The sequence below is a fragment of the Brachyistius frenatus genome, unplaced genomic scaffold, assembly GCF_029030835.1.
Source record: "Brachyistius frenatus isolate BFR_SWC_R1_liver_20210118 unplaced genomic scaffold, ASM2903083v1 Contig_180, whole genome shotgun sequence".
NCBI classification, from domain to species: Eukaryota; Metazoa; Chordata; class Actinopteri; family Embiotocidae; genus Brachyistius; species Brachyistius frenatus.
This window is the reverse complement of record NW_027210779.1, coordinates 549,110-561,980: the sequence shown is the minus strand read 5'-3', so window position 1 is coordinate 561,980 and position 12,871 is coordinate 549,110. Positions and strand designations below refer to the sequence as shown.

The window sequence follows — 12,871 nt, the reverse complement described above, 5'->3', positions numbered from 1 at the left end:
ATAGCAATGAGCGAACAGCTGATGTAATCAGACTGCGGTCATCCGATCCATCCTCACTGCTGTCTGCATTCAGCTTTACATTAAAACTACAAAAAAAACAGCTGTGTTTTTTTATTACCGTGTTTGTTCGTGACGATTAAATCTAATAGAGGGAAGATAAAATAAAATGGATTCGCAAAGCCAGTTTGTCCAACTCGAATTCACGGTGACGCAACCGCCGCCGCCGTCAAAGAAAAACCCACCTGGTGTCTCCTGATCTGACGCGTCTTCTTCGGTTCTTGGACGTCGAAGCTCCGCCCCCTCTTGAAACGTGACCGTCACCGAGAACGCCTCGCCCCGGCCCGTCGCTTCATCGCCGTCGACTTTCTGTAGCATTTCAAAGGTCTCTGTTGACCGTTTCCAGCGTTTGACCAAAAACTCGGAAGTTTCATGGTGAAATCACGAATGTTCACGTACCAGCGGTCACAAAAACTTGTGGAACTCGGGCGCTGACGTTGATCAACAGACGCAACTTTGAACACGTCCTCATGACGGTTGTTGCTTCCTCCTGCTCCGTGTTCAACAGGAACGGAAACCTGAACTTTTTCACCCACCCTCGTATCGTATGAAATGTCTCCTGGTTTGATCTTTACGTTTTGTGTTGATGACACTCTCTCAAATCCAACTTCAGAATAGCGTGTGTCCTGCTCACCCAACCAGCTGCTCTGAGCGTCTTCCTTTCAACACAAACCCTGTTGACTTTCACTCCTTAAAGATAAATCTGACTGTAAGTGAAATGCTGTTATATTACACATTAAAAAGCCTTCTTTTGGCTCGAGGAGCTTTTACAGATCCGTCCCGTCTCTTTGCGTCTATCCAAGCTGTTAATAGCATACGGATGTTTTCTAAATATGATCTCCTCTGGCTGCAGCGTCGACAGCTTTACTCCGCTGCCGTCTAATGGGCTGTGATGGCTGGATGCCGGCTTCAAGAGCTGTGACACGGAGAGCCGGGCCGATCAAAGCATCATCCGAGGGATACATGCTAATTCGCGCGGCGATGACAGGGTTGAGGTAAATGCGTTTCGACATCAGCAGATGTGGCAGGTGCTGCAACTCCAGATGTCTTCATCTGTCCTTTCAAGGATGACGACATACACAGATGGGGCCTGCCATAAAGCAGGAAGTAGTTTCTCTTTCCGAGGAAAAGTACTCCCGCTTCCTAAAAACACACGGACGCCTCTTGCAGGGTGTTGCCGATGGCAGAACAAAGCTGAGCCCGGGGCCGAAAGTCAACAAGAATATAGGACAGTTTTGATTGTCCCACATGTTTGTCCTGAGCAATATATAATGCACGACTTCACACCCGTCGATGACACATTCAGTCGACGCCGGTTTGACTTTCTTTCTACTGATTTTTTTTTTACCTCCCTCTTGCGACAGCTCCGTTATTCAGTCTTTTGTAATTGCCTCAGGCGATGGACTCGTCTCTATACTCGTCCCGCTTGATCTGACACCATTGATCACAATATTTTATCAAAAAAGGCTGGAACAACGTTGGGATTAAAGGAACTGCGCTGGGCCAGTTCCAGTCTTATTTACAACGTAGGTTTCAATTTGTTCATGCCAATGACGACTCTTCCACGCGCACCTGAAGTCAGTCGTGGAGTCCCACAGGGTTCTGTGCTCGGCCCGATACTCTTCACGTTAAACGAGGGTGGATCAGTAAGTTTTGAAACTGCTACCGTTGCGCGCGTATGATGCGCATCACCGTGATAATGAGTCAGCAGTGTTGCAGGTTTTGTCACTTGATAATAAAAAAAAAAAATGTAAAAGCACCCAAATTTTGCATGTTTTTGTGGCTGATGGTCCGTTTGCGTCGAGATTTCTCCGTGAATATAACCAGAAAACGCAAATAACATTTTGTGTAAAATCCTGTGAAAAAAAGACACTTAAAATATTTCAGAAAGAGTACAACAGTGAAGCAATGAACCGGGCGAGGTGTTCTGAGCGACATTCGTGTTTCTGAAGGCCGGAACATCCAAAACCGAAGGAGGCGCGTCAGGTCGGGAGACACCAGGTGGGTTTTCTTTGACGTTGGCGGTGGTTGTGTCACCGTGAATTCGTCCCCACAGGTTCATATTTTAACCACGCCTGCATTGTTATTGCAGCTTTTGTTTAACAAATTGCTGCAGAACGTGTGTACAGAAACAATGCTAATTGGTGGCATTTCCCTGCAGCCCACACTGCACTGTAAATAAATATAAAGATATGGCATTTTCAGCTGAGAGACGAATCCGCGTGAGAAACGGAAAAAGAAAACAGCCGACAGGGTTTTATAGAGTGCAGTCTGCTCTGCAGTCCATCTGACAGTGTTGGCTTACAGAGCTCAGGTTACCTCCAGCAGGGTGGTAAACCGAGTAAAACACTGAAGCTGTCAGCCGATTCTCTCCCAGCAGTCAGAAGCGGTCTGACGTTCAGCCGTCCTGAACCTCCGCGTCCGATACAGCCGCGCGACGAGCGACCAGCCGGCCGACGCGCTCCGTCGACGTAACTTCACGTCCGACGAAACCTCGCAATTACACGATTAAGCTTTTAAGTGTCTGTTTTGGACGGTGGCTGGTGTGTACGCCGACTTTCACATTTCCAATTCAAATTCATCGTGTTGATTTGCAGCGCTAATGTGGCGCGATGCATTATGCATGTTAACTCAGCTGTTAGTCGCACGCTGAAATACGAATTTCAAATGCCAGACGTTTGATGAATTTACAGCCATGTTTCATTGATCTTAATTACGAGGAGCCACAAAGAGTTTGGAGCTGAGAGGTAATTGTAACTTTTTCTAATCATTGTAATAGATATAGAATATAAATATCCTGGAAAAAGGAATAATCACTTTTTTTAAAAAGGCGATTTCAACACTTTATTCTCTAGTGTTGGTCTGGCCGCGGTTACTAATTGACTGGTTGTGCAACTACAGCACGCACACACTCACATACACACACACATACACTTGTACACCCACAATGCATGCCCTACACAAGCCCTTTAGAACCTTGGCAGCTCACGAAGAAAAGAAACAGAATTAACTTCACCACCCGGCAAGATAAGAGAAAATGAATCTCAGCACAAGTTCTGAATACTATTGCTTGCATTATGCTTTTTTCTCAAGCGGCAGCGTTCACGTACCGAAGCAAGAAAATGCATTGACTTTAATGAAGATCAGCGCGACACGGGCTCATTATAAGATTTGCGAATTTTGGTCGTCGGGTCATCTTTCTGCATGCAGAGCAGGAAGTGTGTGGGCTCGGTGAAAGAAAAAAAAAAAAAACGGGAAAAAGGCTCCGTTGTTTTGAACATCAAGTATTCGGTTTGCACTATTTCAATTTCAAGAGCATGAGTGGGCAACACAAGGTCTCTTCTTCAGTCTTATTCTGTTGCACGCGGAGACAGAGCAGAGAGAAAACAAAAGGGCCGCTTATCAAAAACAACGAGCAGGAAGCGGAGCCTCGCCGCTCGATGCCGCTCGATGCCGCTCCTCCTCCTCCTCGCTGTTGTTTTGTCTGAGCTGTTTCCACGTCTCCGCGTTGCATCACGCTCGGTCAATTAACTTGACCGGCCGTCTCATCTGTCTCTCTTTCTCCGTCGGCCTGCCCCCCTCGCCAGTTGGAGAAAAAAAACAAAAAAACAAAAACCCAACAACCCGTTTTTCATCTTCACTTTCAGACACGTTTACAGATTGCCAGGGATTCAATTTGTGCCACGGGAAACGTCCCGTGCAATTCTGAACCCGATCAGCGGGTGAGATGGGAGTCTGCCCCCTGAAAGAAGACCTCTGGCAGCCCCGCAATAGCTGCAAGAATCACCCCTGTCAATCTGAATTGCCACGTAGGGGGAAGAGGTTTCAAAGGAAGCAGATAATATATAAACACCATGACCGGCAATTGAATCCTTCAGGCTCAGACTCAAATCTGCAGTCAGAGGGTATCAGGCCGAATCTCCGCCGGCTCCATCCTGAAAAAAAAACCCAACAAAAAAGCAAGACTTTTTCTTTTTTCCAAGATATGCCAAAGTAATTTTAACTCCTTGCTCCTGCTTCATACACTCTCCGTGCTGTATAAATTGCATTTGCTCCCCATAACTTTTCACAGATGTCCAGATAACATTGGATCTGTGAGTGCGCTGCACCTCGCAAGCTCAGCCTTTAAGGCACGCTTCAGTACTCTCCTAATAGGTGTGCAGGGCTCCTCTCTCTCTCTCTCTCTCTCCCTCTGTCTCCCACACACCCATCACCTCCGTCTCCATCATTCACAATCAGACTGTCAATCACTCGGCGGGGGCCGCTGCAGTGTTGTCGCCGCCAGCAGCAGCAGCGAGCAAGAAACCTACACGCCGGCGATGTTTTGCGAGCAGGCTGCAGAATACGGGACGCGTGCTGAACGAGTCACAGCTGACGAATCTTCTTATCAAACCCGAATCTGTCTGAGCAAAACACCATTGAAGCAGGCCTCATCTCGTCTCATGTTATAAGACACTAACGATGGGCAAAATGGGCGGGGCTACAGAAGCTTAATACGATCTCGCTGATAATGTGTAAATGGTGCAGTTTACGCTGGTTAAACGATGTCATTCATCCCGTCACAGTTTTTAGTTGGTTTTTTTTTCAATCCTCCACTTTTACAAACATCGAGCCGGAGAGAGTTTGTCAGCTTCATGGTTCAGAATAATCAACCTTCAGTATTTGTGGAAAGAAGCTCCTGTCTTATGTTAAACATTTATATTCCGTGCAGTTCATCTGCTGTAACGACTTGAATCACAGGACTGCAGCTCCTAACTGAGGTTGAATGATTTATGACTTCACTAAAGGTTCATATTTAATGTTTAGATTTTGGTTTGATGAATCGCTATTGGTTTCTTTCCTTCAGCAGAAGACAATGGATTCACAACTTCACAGTTATTCCAAGTGTAAAAACAAGAAGTAAAACACCACCCGCGTGACGACGTCGGTGTTCAACACGATGTGTGAATTCTGCCACGGAGTGAGTGGGCTGCGGAGGAAACAAAAGCGGAGACGGCGCCTCTTCGTGATTGAAACTAAAGACTGGCGGCAGCGACGCGGAGCATCCGAACGGATCCCGCTTAAATAAAGCGCGAGTTCCTGGGACCTCAGTGTCCCCACATATTACCCGTAAAACGTGTGTTTCTGGGGAAGAAACTGCCAACGGTTGAAGTCAGACTACTCCAGAGACAAAGTTTTTTTTTTATACCGTCAGACTAACGGAAATAAGGACTTACTTGTGTGGGATTCACTCGGAAGTTTTGCTTCTAAACAGACAGAAGGACCCGGGAAGCTAGTTTTGTTTATGGGCACGTTCAGCCTGATGGCGAGGAAACGCTGCTCAGCGGAGCGTGACGGCGTCCGCCTTCCCCGATCACTCGCAGGCACGTACCCGGAGGATCGCTGAGCCCACACAGCGGCTCCGGTTGTGTACTCGTTGCTTCCGAGTGTCTTTTTCTGCTTTTTTTTTTTTTTTTTTTAAACGTTTATTCTGCCCTCTCTGCAGGATGCGCTCGGTTAAAAAAGTCTGAAAGAGAGCAGATTAGTCTCCGCTCGCGTTAAATTGGGACGTTCACGACCTGATTTGGAAGCTCGCGTCGTAATTTGCAGGAGAAGGATTGTGGCCAAGACGCAGGGTGCGCGAGAGCGAAAGCGAATAGAGGGAAGAAACATCAGACGTGGAAACAGATTCAATGGAATGAGAGGATACGAGATGGAGGACCGGCCTCGCACGGGGCTGAGTCCCATGTGGCCACGTGTTTGGCTCAAGTATGTAGACAACATAAAAACCTATAATTCATGACGTGTAGGTGGAGACGTTAAGGCTTATCAATTTTTCTATCACCTCGAGCTGCAGAATTATAATCACACTTTAAATCACTGCTGAACACAACCAACGAACAACAGATGGTACTTTAAAAATCGAATTTTCACCTTTAAAAGTTACAACTTACATTTACTGTTTTTATTTGACTACTTAAGGATTAAAAAACGAAAACTGTCAGGCTCTAATAACTGTTATTCAGTCCACTTCTCCCAAATTGAAATGAAGACATTTGCAGGGTAATTACTCGGCGAACCTTCTGCCAGCCTCTGTTTCCGTGGCGCAGTCGTAATATACCTGTGAAATAGTTCAGCAGCTGCCTCGCCTTCACAGTAAGAAGCCAAACAAGCATAGACTTCAAAAGTGGCCTTTTTTTTTTAAACCCATTACAAGTTCTTACAGCAACTGAAAATGTTGATCCATCAACCTCACGTGAGCAAGTGTTCACTGAAAGGTGGTAAATAAAGAAAGATTTGTGTAATTGGGAGTTTTAGAGTTAAAGCTGACCGATGAAAGCTCCGCTTCAGAGGTTATTTTCAGGTCTTTAACTTTCCTTGTTTTTGACAGTTTTAATCTGATTTGGAGCAGTGACAAAGCGCCCTCTTTTCTTTTTTTTTTCTCCTGGTGAGGAAATAAAATGTTGAAATTCATTGAAGTTTTTGAAGTGCCTTCAGATCCAATGATTTCTAAAGTGCAAAAGAGCCAATAAAAATAAAATGCAAAGTTGTAATTTTTGGTGTATTGATTGAGTCAAAACGTCCAATCGAGGCCTCGTCCTGATCTGCTAGTGTTTAAGTCACTCCATTAATGCGTCAACACAAGCTCAACACTGCAAATTAAAAGTCTTGTAGCATTTCGGCAGACAGAGACCCTTCGTTTCAGTCCAAGTATTTTATTTTGAAACATGGGCTGGAACGTGTTGCGACTGAAATCGGACAGCGACGCTTTACGTATTCAAAACGAGCATCGAAAGCGTCCTCTCAGGAAGTCATCGACCCCTCGCTCTTTCACAACTTGTCCAAATATGGTCACTTCTGGTCAAAATGACTGACTGGAGGCTTCAAAATGGCTCACAAACCAAAGGGTGAGATGCCACTTGGCTAAAAGCCAAAAGTATTAACTTCATGGTTGCAGCAGAGGACCGGCGAGTATATCAGTCATTGGCATTCATCACCTTGGGACCGTGAATGTACAAAAGACCAAAGCTGTCGTGATATTTCAGCCGGGATCGAATCGGCGGGCCGATTGAAAAGACATCCGTCACAACTTTCGGTGCGTTGTCAAGAAAAAAAGTTTTTTTTTTTTTTTATATATATACTTGATGCCGAATATGTTACAAAGACGATAAATTTACCACGAAAGAAACCGATCAGTACCAGAACCTCTGAGCCGTATCGTCCTTTGACCGAACCCGTTTCTCCTTCCCGCGTCAACTTTACAAACATCTGTTCAACGTCGACGTTCGATTCCTGCCGCGTCGCGGATGCTTCCGATCGACAAGACGGCAAAACGTGTGAAAACGAGCGAACTGTGAGCCGCCGACGGTGTGGAGGGGGGGGACAAAAAAATGTACAAAAAATTAAATAAAAAAAAATAGGGGACGAATGTGGGGTTCGATTGTTGCCGCGGTTCTGAGAACACGTGCGCGACCAGAAATAGATCCGCCCGGCACCTCCTCAGAGAGCGAGAGACTGTCGGGCCGAGGGCGAGTTTCTCACAACTCTTCAAAGAGCGTCACGTGATCAACTCATTAATCGGTGACATAAAACCCTCTGATACATACCCCCCCCCCCCCCCCACATATATGTGTGTTTGTCTCCGTAGAGTTTTTCATCTTACAGTTCACCTGCTCCTTTGTTTGCTTTTGTTATTGGACACGTTGGAGCGGCGCTCATCGGGAGTCTCGGCGAGCTCCCGAGTAAACTTGCTGAACTGACAAGACGATATGTCAGCCGGAATCCGTCTGAGTGACAGAGCAAAGTGCTTAATGCCTGACATTTCATAATGTAAATAACGCTGTCGCGGTGCGTGTCGTACATCCATCTGAGCAATATGCCACAGGCCCCCCGGCGACGCTGCTCTTTACCTGCACCACCTTTTTTTTTTTTTTTTTTTTTCCTCCGAATTTCAATGCTGCTGCTGCTGTTGCTGCTGCCAGGACTCGGCAGGTATTTGTTTGATCAGTCGTACCTCTGCCTCTCTCTACGTTCCCGTTTCTTGTAGATGAGAGTTGGGGGGAAACAGTTCAAAAATGTGCAAAGGTTTTGGGTGGTTTGCAGGAAAAAAAACCAAAAAAAAACAACGAGTTATGCTAATCTATTTTAATAATTTCTTCTATAAAAAAATTAAAAAAAACGCAAAAGGGGCAAAATACAGCAACATATCAGCAATCTCAGTGTTATGAATGACGCGACATCTAAAGCTAATCATGTGACAGCCTAACATGTGACCGTTAACCCTTTCTGACCGAGCTGTATCCGTTCTCTCGCAGAGTAAATGCCGACTCGCGGTTCGCAAAAGTAGAATAGGACTTCTGACATTAGGCTTCAACCTTTCTGATTTGACAGGTCTCACTTGTCTCCACCGACTCGACTCCACTTGTTTTTTTGGTATCGGGTCCTTTTTCTGGATTTCGTTTTTTTTTTCCACTGCGGGCAGTGAATCGGCTGCGATTCCTTTTCAAAATCACAGTTCACTTCGACCACAGAACATCCCACGGATAAAACGTGCTTTATTTTAATCTGAACGTACGTCCGCTTCCCTGTTTTCAGGTGGGCGGGGCTTGCAGGAACACATCTCAGCGGGGTGGAACAAAGTCCAGCTTCGGCAAACGCTCGCGAGTTCAAAACTTCTGCGTGTCGGAGGAAACGCTGACCGACCGGCAACAAACCGCTCCAGCGACGAAGTCCTTCCTTCCATCCGTTTTCTTCCGTTTATCTGGGGGTCGGGTTTTTGAAGTGGCAGGTCGAGCGCGTTAAACCAGACTTTCATCTTTCCAGAGCTCATCCTGGTGGATCCAGATGCCAGATGAGATATATATATATATATATATAATCTCTCCAGCGTGGTCCCGGGGTAGGGGTGGGTGGGTGGGGGTGTCTACCCTTGTGATCTCCTCCCAGTTGGTCGTGCCCAGAAAAACCTCCAGAGGAAGTCACCCCCGGGAGGAATTCTGATCCGATGCCCGAGCCACCTTCGCTATCTCCGTTTCGGCGCAAAGCAGTAATGGCTCTACTCGTTTCACGTCAAATTTTTTTGTATCGCCTCACCTCACTTGGAACCTCAACGGGAGGAGAGACTCAAAACAGTACCGGGTACCACGTAGCATTCACGGACGATGAAACAACCAAAGCCGAGCCGAGACCGGTACCGGTACCGGTACCGTGAGCGGAGCAGGAACTTTATTCAGGTCTGGCTCAGGTGTTCCCCGTAGCTCTGCTGTCACGAGCCTCGGCACGCCCGGGGACCTCCCATGATGCTTTGAGGCTCCACTGCCCCCTCCCCCCCCCCGCCCTCTGCTCCCCACGCGCTTACATTTGTATGCCACTATCGCGTGTCGTTCTGATATTTCTTTTGACGCTGACATTTTAATGTTGCTGCTTTTATTCGCTGGTGATCTTTCTAATTGAAAAGTGAATTGGGACCTCGTTCTGCAGTGACTTTCAGACTGTAAAATAAAACCGAATGGAATTGTTATTAAAATGCAAACAGCCGTCATTTTATTTTAATTTTTTTTTTTTTTTTAAACGATGCTGAGTGTGCAATATTCAAGGAAGAGGCCACCTGTCGACACCGCGACTGAAACGGCTGCAGCGTTGTCGCTTCGCATTTCTGACGCAACGGTTTCCGGGAGAGTTGCGGCATCGATGTCACGGACTCGTTTTTATGAGAAGGGACTCCATTTTGGTTGGAGCTCATTCTGGCCTTACAGTTACAGACTGAACTGAGGGACGTCTTTACATGTAGAAATGTAAAAGATAATAAAGATATATATATATATAAACGAGGGCTTAACTGAATGTTGGTAACTTGCATTGAACTGATTTTTAAAGCTATGATTTTGTCAGTACCTATTTGTCAGTTATTCTTGTGTCCTGGGAAAGTAAGGAAACAGGTTGTTCTGTCCTGTCCTGTTTTTTGTTCTTGATCATATTTGTGCCGTTGAATCTTCATTTGTCCCGGTACGTTGACACTCGGGCGTCAGAAATTCTTCACAAATAGAAATCAAATATCGACAGCCTGAAAGCAAAGCATCATCTGATATTTTTTTTATTTTTTTTTTAAACGTGTGATTAAATATTGCGCAACTTGAATTTAATGACAAAACGCGCAAGTCGTTTGACAGCGGCGGCTTCGAAACGAGGCGTGCGACCCTCGGGTCGGGTTGATTCTCAAGGCGGAGGACGCGAGTCTTCAGATCTTTAGCTCGCCGCCGCTACGGTGCGGCGCTTTTCCACCTACACAGCTCCAGCTCAACGCAACGCGTTCACGGCGCTGCTCCCAGCTGTCAAATTGTCTTTTCTGGAGAGTGTGAGGTGCTGAGGGAGACGAAGGAACACGCACGGACACAACGTGGACTTTTGAGGGAAGTCTGCGGGACGTAAAGACAACACGCTCTATTGTTTCTGAGCGTAGATGAAGTGAGCGTAAAGGCCTGAGGTGTCTCCATAAGTCTCCCCACAGCTGAAAGCGCCGCGGTCCACTCAGCCGCGCGTTCTTCTCCGCTTCACGGTTGCGCTTCTCTAAATACCGCCGCACGAGGCTCGATGCGACTCCAGCGTTTCATGAGTCATAATTACAGCCTCCGAACCTCGTAACGTCGGACGGTCGGGAGACGAGCTTCGTAAACGCCTTAAAGGTTAAATATTAAGAGCGTCTGAGCCCTGTATCCCTTTCACTCTCGTCTCCGTGGCACGTTGTTGACTCATGCGTTTATTTATACGGCGGCTGGGATTGTAAAGAGCGAGCGTGTCTGTTCCCGCTTGTGGCAACAAACTCTCCATATTTAAAGCGGGGACGCTGTATTCTCGCACGCCCGGAGTCAGCAGTTTTTGCGTCAGCTGAAAGAATCGGGGCAAATTGCTTCGTAGTCTGTTCGCATCACAAAATCAAACAGGGGGCTGCTAAATAGTAATGACTGTTTGGTTGTTGGTTGTTTATTTGTTTTTTTTGTTTTTTTTGTCGAGGGAGAAACGCAAACTGGCAAAAGCAGGGAAGCATAAATAACGACGAAAAAAAAAAAAAAATCCTCATAACGGTTTGTGACATTTTAAGGATTCCCTCCCCCCCCCCTTTACCCGTAAGGTCACTTTTATTTTATTTGTATTTTTTTTTTTTTTGCCGCGAGCTACAGTAGTTTGTTCGGCCCGCAGAATCAGCCGAGGCGCAGGATGGAGTTTGAAGTCGGAAGCGGCGCGGCGGGCGTGCGAGCTGGTGATACGTGGTCGACTGTAATTGGTTTTGTTACAGACAGGCGCTAAGTGGTGTGGGAGGAACACCGAGCCGTGGCGGAGCAGTCAGGCCTCGTGGAGAGCCCAGTTTGAGGCTTCTCTTCTTCTTTTTTTTATTCTACAGGGTAAAAAAAAAAAACAACAACAAAAAAAAGCAGATTTTGTTGGTTGTTTTTTTTTTTTAACGTGTCATTGCCTTTGAATTCACGCTAATTATGTTTCGACTCGGCAGAAGAAGAAGAAGCTGTCGGGTCGAGATATCCGTCCTCACAGCAGATGAGCATATTTGAACAGAGCTCCAGTCTTTTTTTTTTTCCTTTAGGTTTTTCTCCTCGCCATCCTGCCACATTAATTAAAGTTGAAAGCAATAATCACAAAACAGTAAGGCTCAGATTATTGCTTGGGATCAGGCGTGTTTGTATATGTTCTGATTCATGCTCAGATCGAAGCCAAAACAAAGCTGCGAGCTCGTTCCCTCCGCCCACATTCACAATTTGTCATTTCTCACGAGGGAGCAGAAAAGGCAGCTTGATAAAAAAAAAAAAAAAAACAAAAAAAAAAAGAAGGAGAAAAAAGTAGCACGATGGACGTCACGGCGCGCGATGACACGCCCAGCTCACGTAGACCCGACGACACGTTAAAAGCTCAGAGAGACTCGAGGAGAGGGGGGGGGTGGGGGGGGAGACTTCTGAATAACTAAACTGGGCCGTGTGACATCATTAGCCGGACACACTTCATTCTTGTTTTCATTTCCACTGACGTGAAGGACGGCCGTGTGACACCGCTGCAAGTGCCGAAATGAGGTGATGATGTGAAGGACACCAACATCATCATAGCCATCAAAGGCGTCACACAGGAACACACACAGGAACACACACACACACACACACACACACACACACACACACACGCGCACACGCACACGAGCAGGAAAATCTTCCTTTTTGTGCTGCAGAGACGAAGCGAAAGCAAAACCTTCACTGCAAAACCTTCACTCGTGAAGTTTCAGAAATAAAAAAAAACAAACCGTCTGACCTGCGGACATTATTAACCGTTTCAGCCGGTCAGTAAATCATCAGAATAATCTGCAGGTGTTTCTTTATCGATGAATGTTTTTGAAGAGGAGAAATGATGACGCTTTTTTTTTGAAAACTATTTTTTTTTTACATTCAAACACCAGAATTTCGATCGATTAATCAAAAATAAGCGACGATTACGATGAAATATATATATATTTTTTTATTTTCCTTTCATTTCTATCACAACAAACCGACCTCTTCTCCCACTGACCACGGGGACGTCAGACAGTCTGTCACGGTACGCAACCCGAATGTTTCATTTCAGGTTTGGCATCCAGCTGTTGATCCTCTGCTTTCTGAAGATGCTCCACCCTCACCTTGGACTCACATACAGAACCAATAATTCAGCACCAGTAACCGACAAAAAAAACAAAACAAAACAAAACACTGATCTTCTTCTCATTTCGTTTACGTGAAGCGGTTCAGGCGGCCGACAAGCGGCTGTAAACTTTGCCTGCAGCTCAGGAAGGACGACGGCTGAA

General features: G+C 46.1%; 2 protein-coding genes across 6 annotated transcripts in view; one reads left to right on the top strand and one right to left on the bottom strand.

Annotated features, from left to right (window-relative positions):
- Nucleotides 1–12,871, bottom strand: part of LOC138632304 (VPS10 domain-containing receptor SorCS1-like) — a 142,878-nt gene that overhangs the window by 128,521 nt on the left and 1,486 nt on the right. The gene's annotated exons all lie outside the window — the stretch shown is intronic.
- The window catches only part of LOC138632312 (high affinity choline transporter 1-like), a 243,151-nt gene continuing 232,346 nt past the window's right edge, over nucleotides 2,067–12,871 (top strand). Inside the window, exon 1 of the mRNA XM_069717798.1 lies at nucleotides 2,067–2,089. The gene's annotated coding sequence lies outside the window, so the exon portion shown is untranslated. The remainder of the gene's footprint in view (nucleotides 2,090–12,871) is intronic.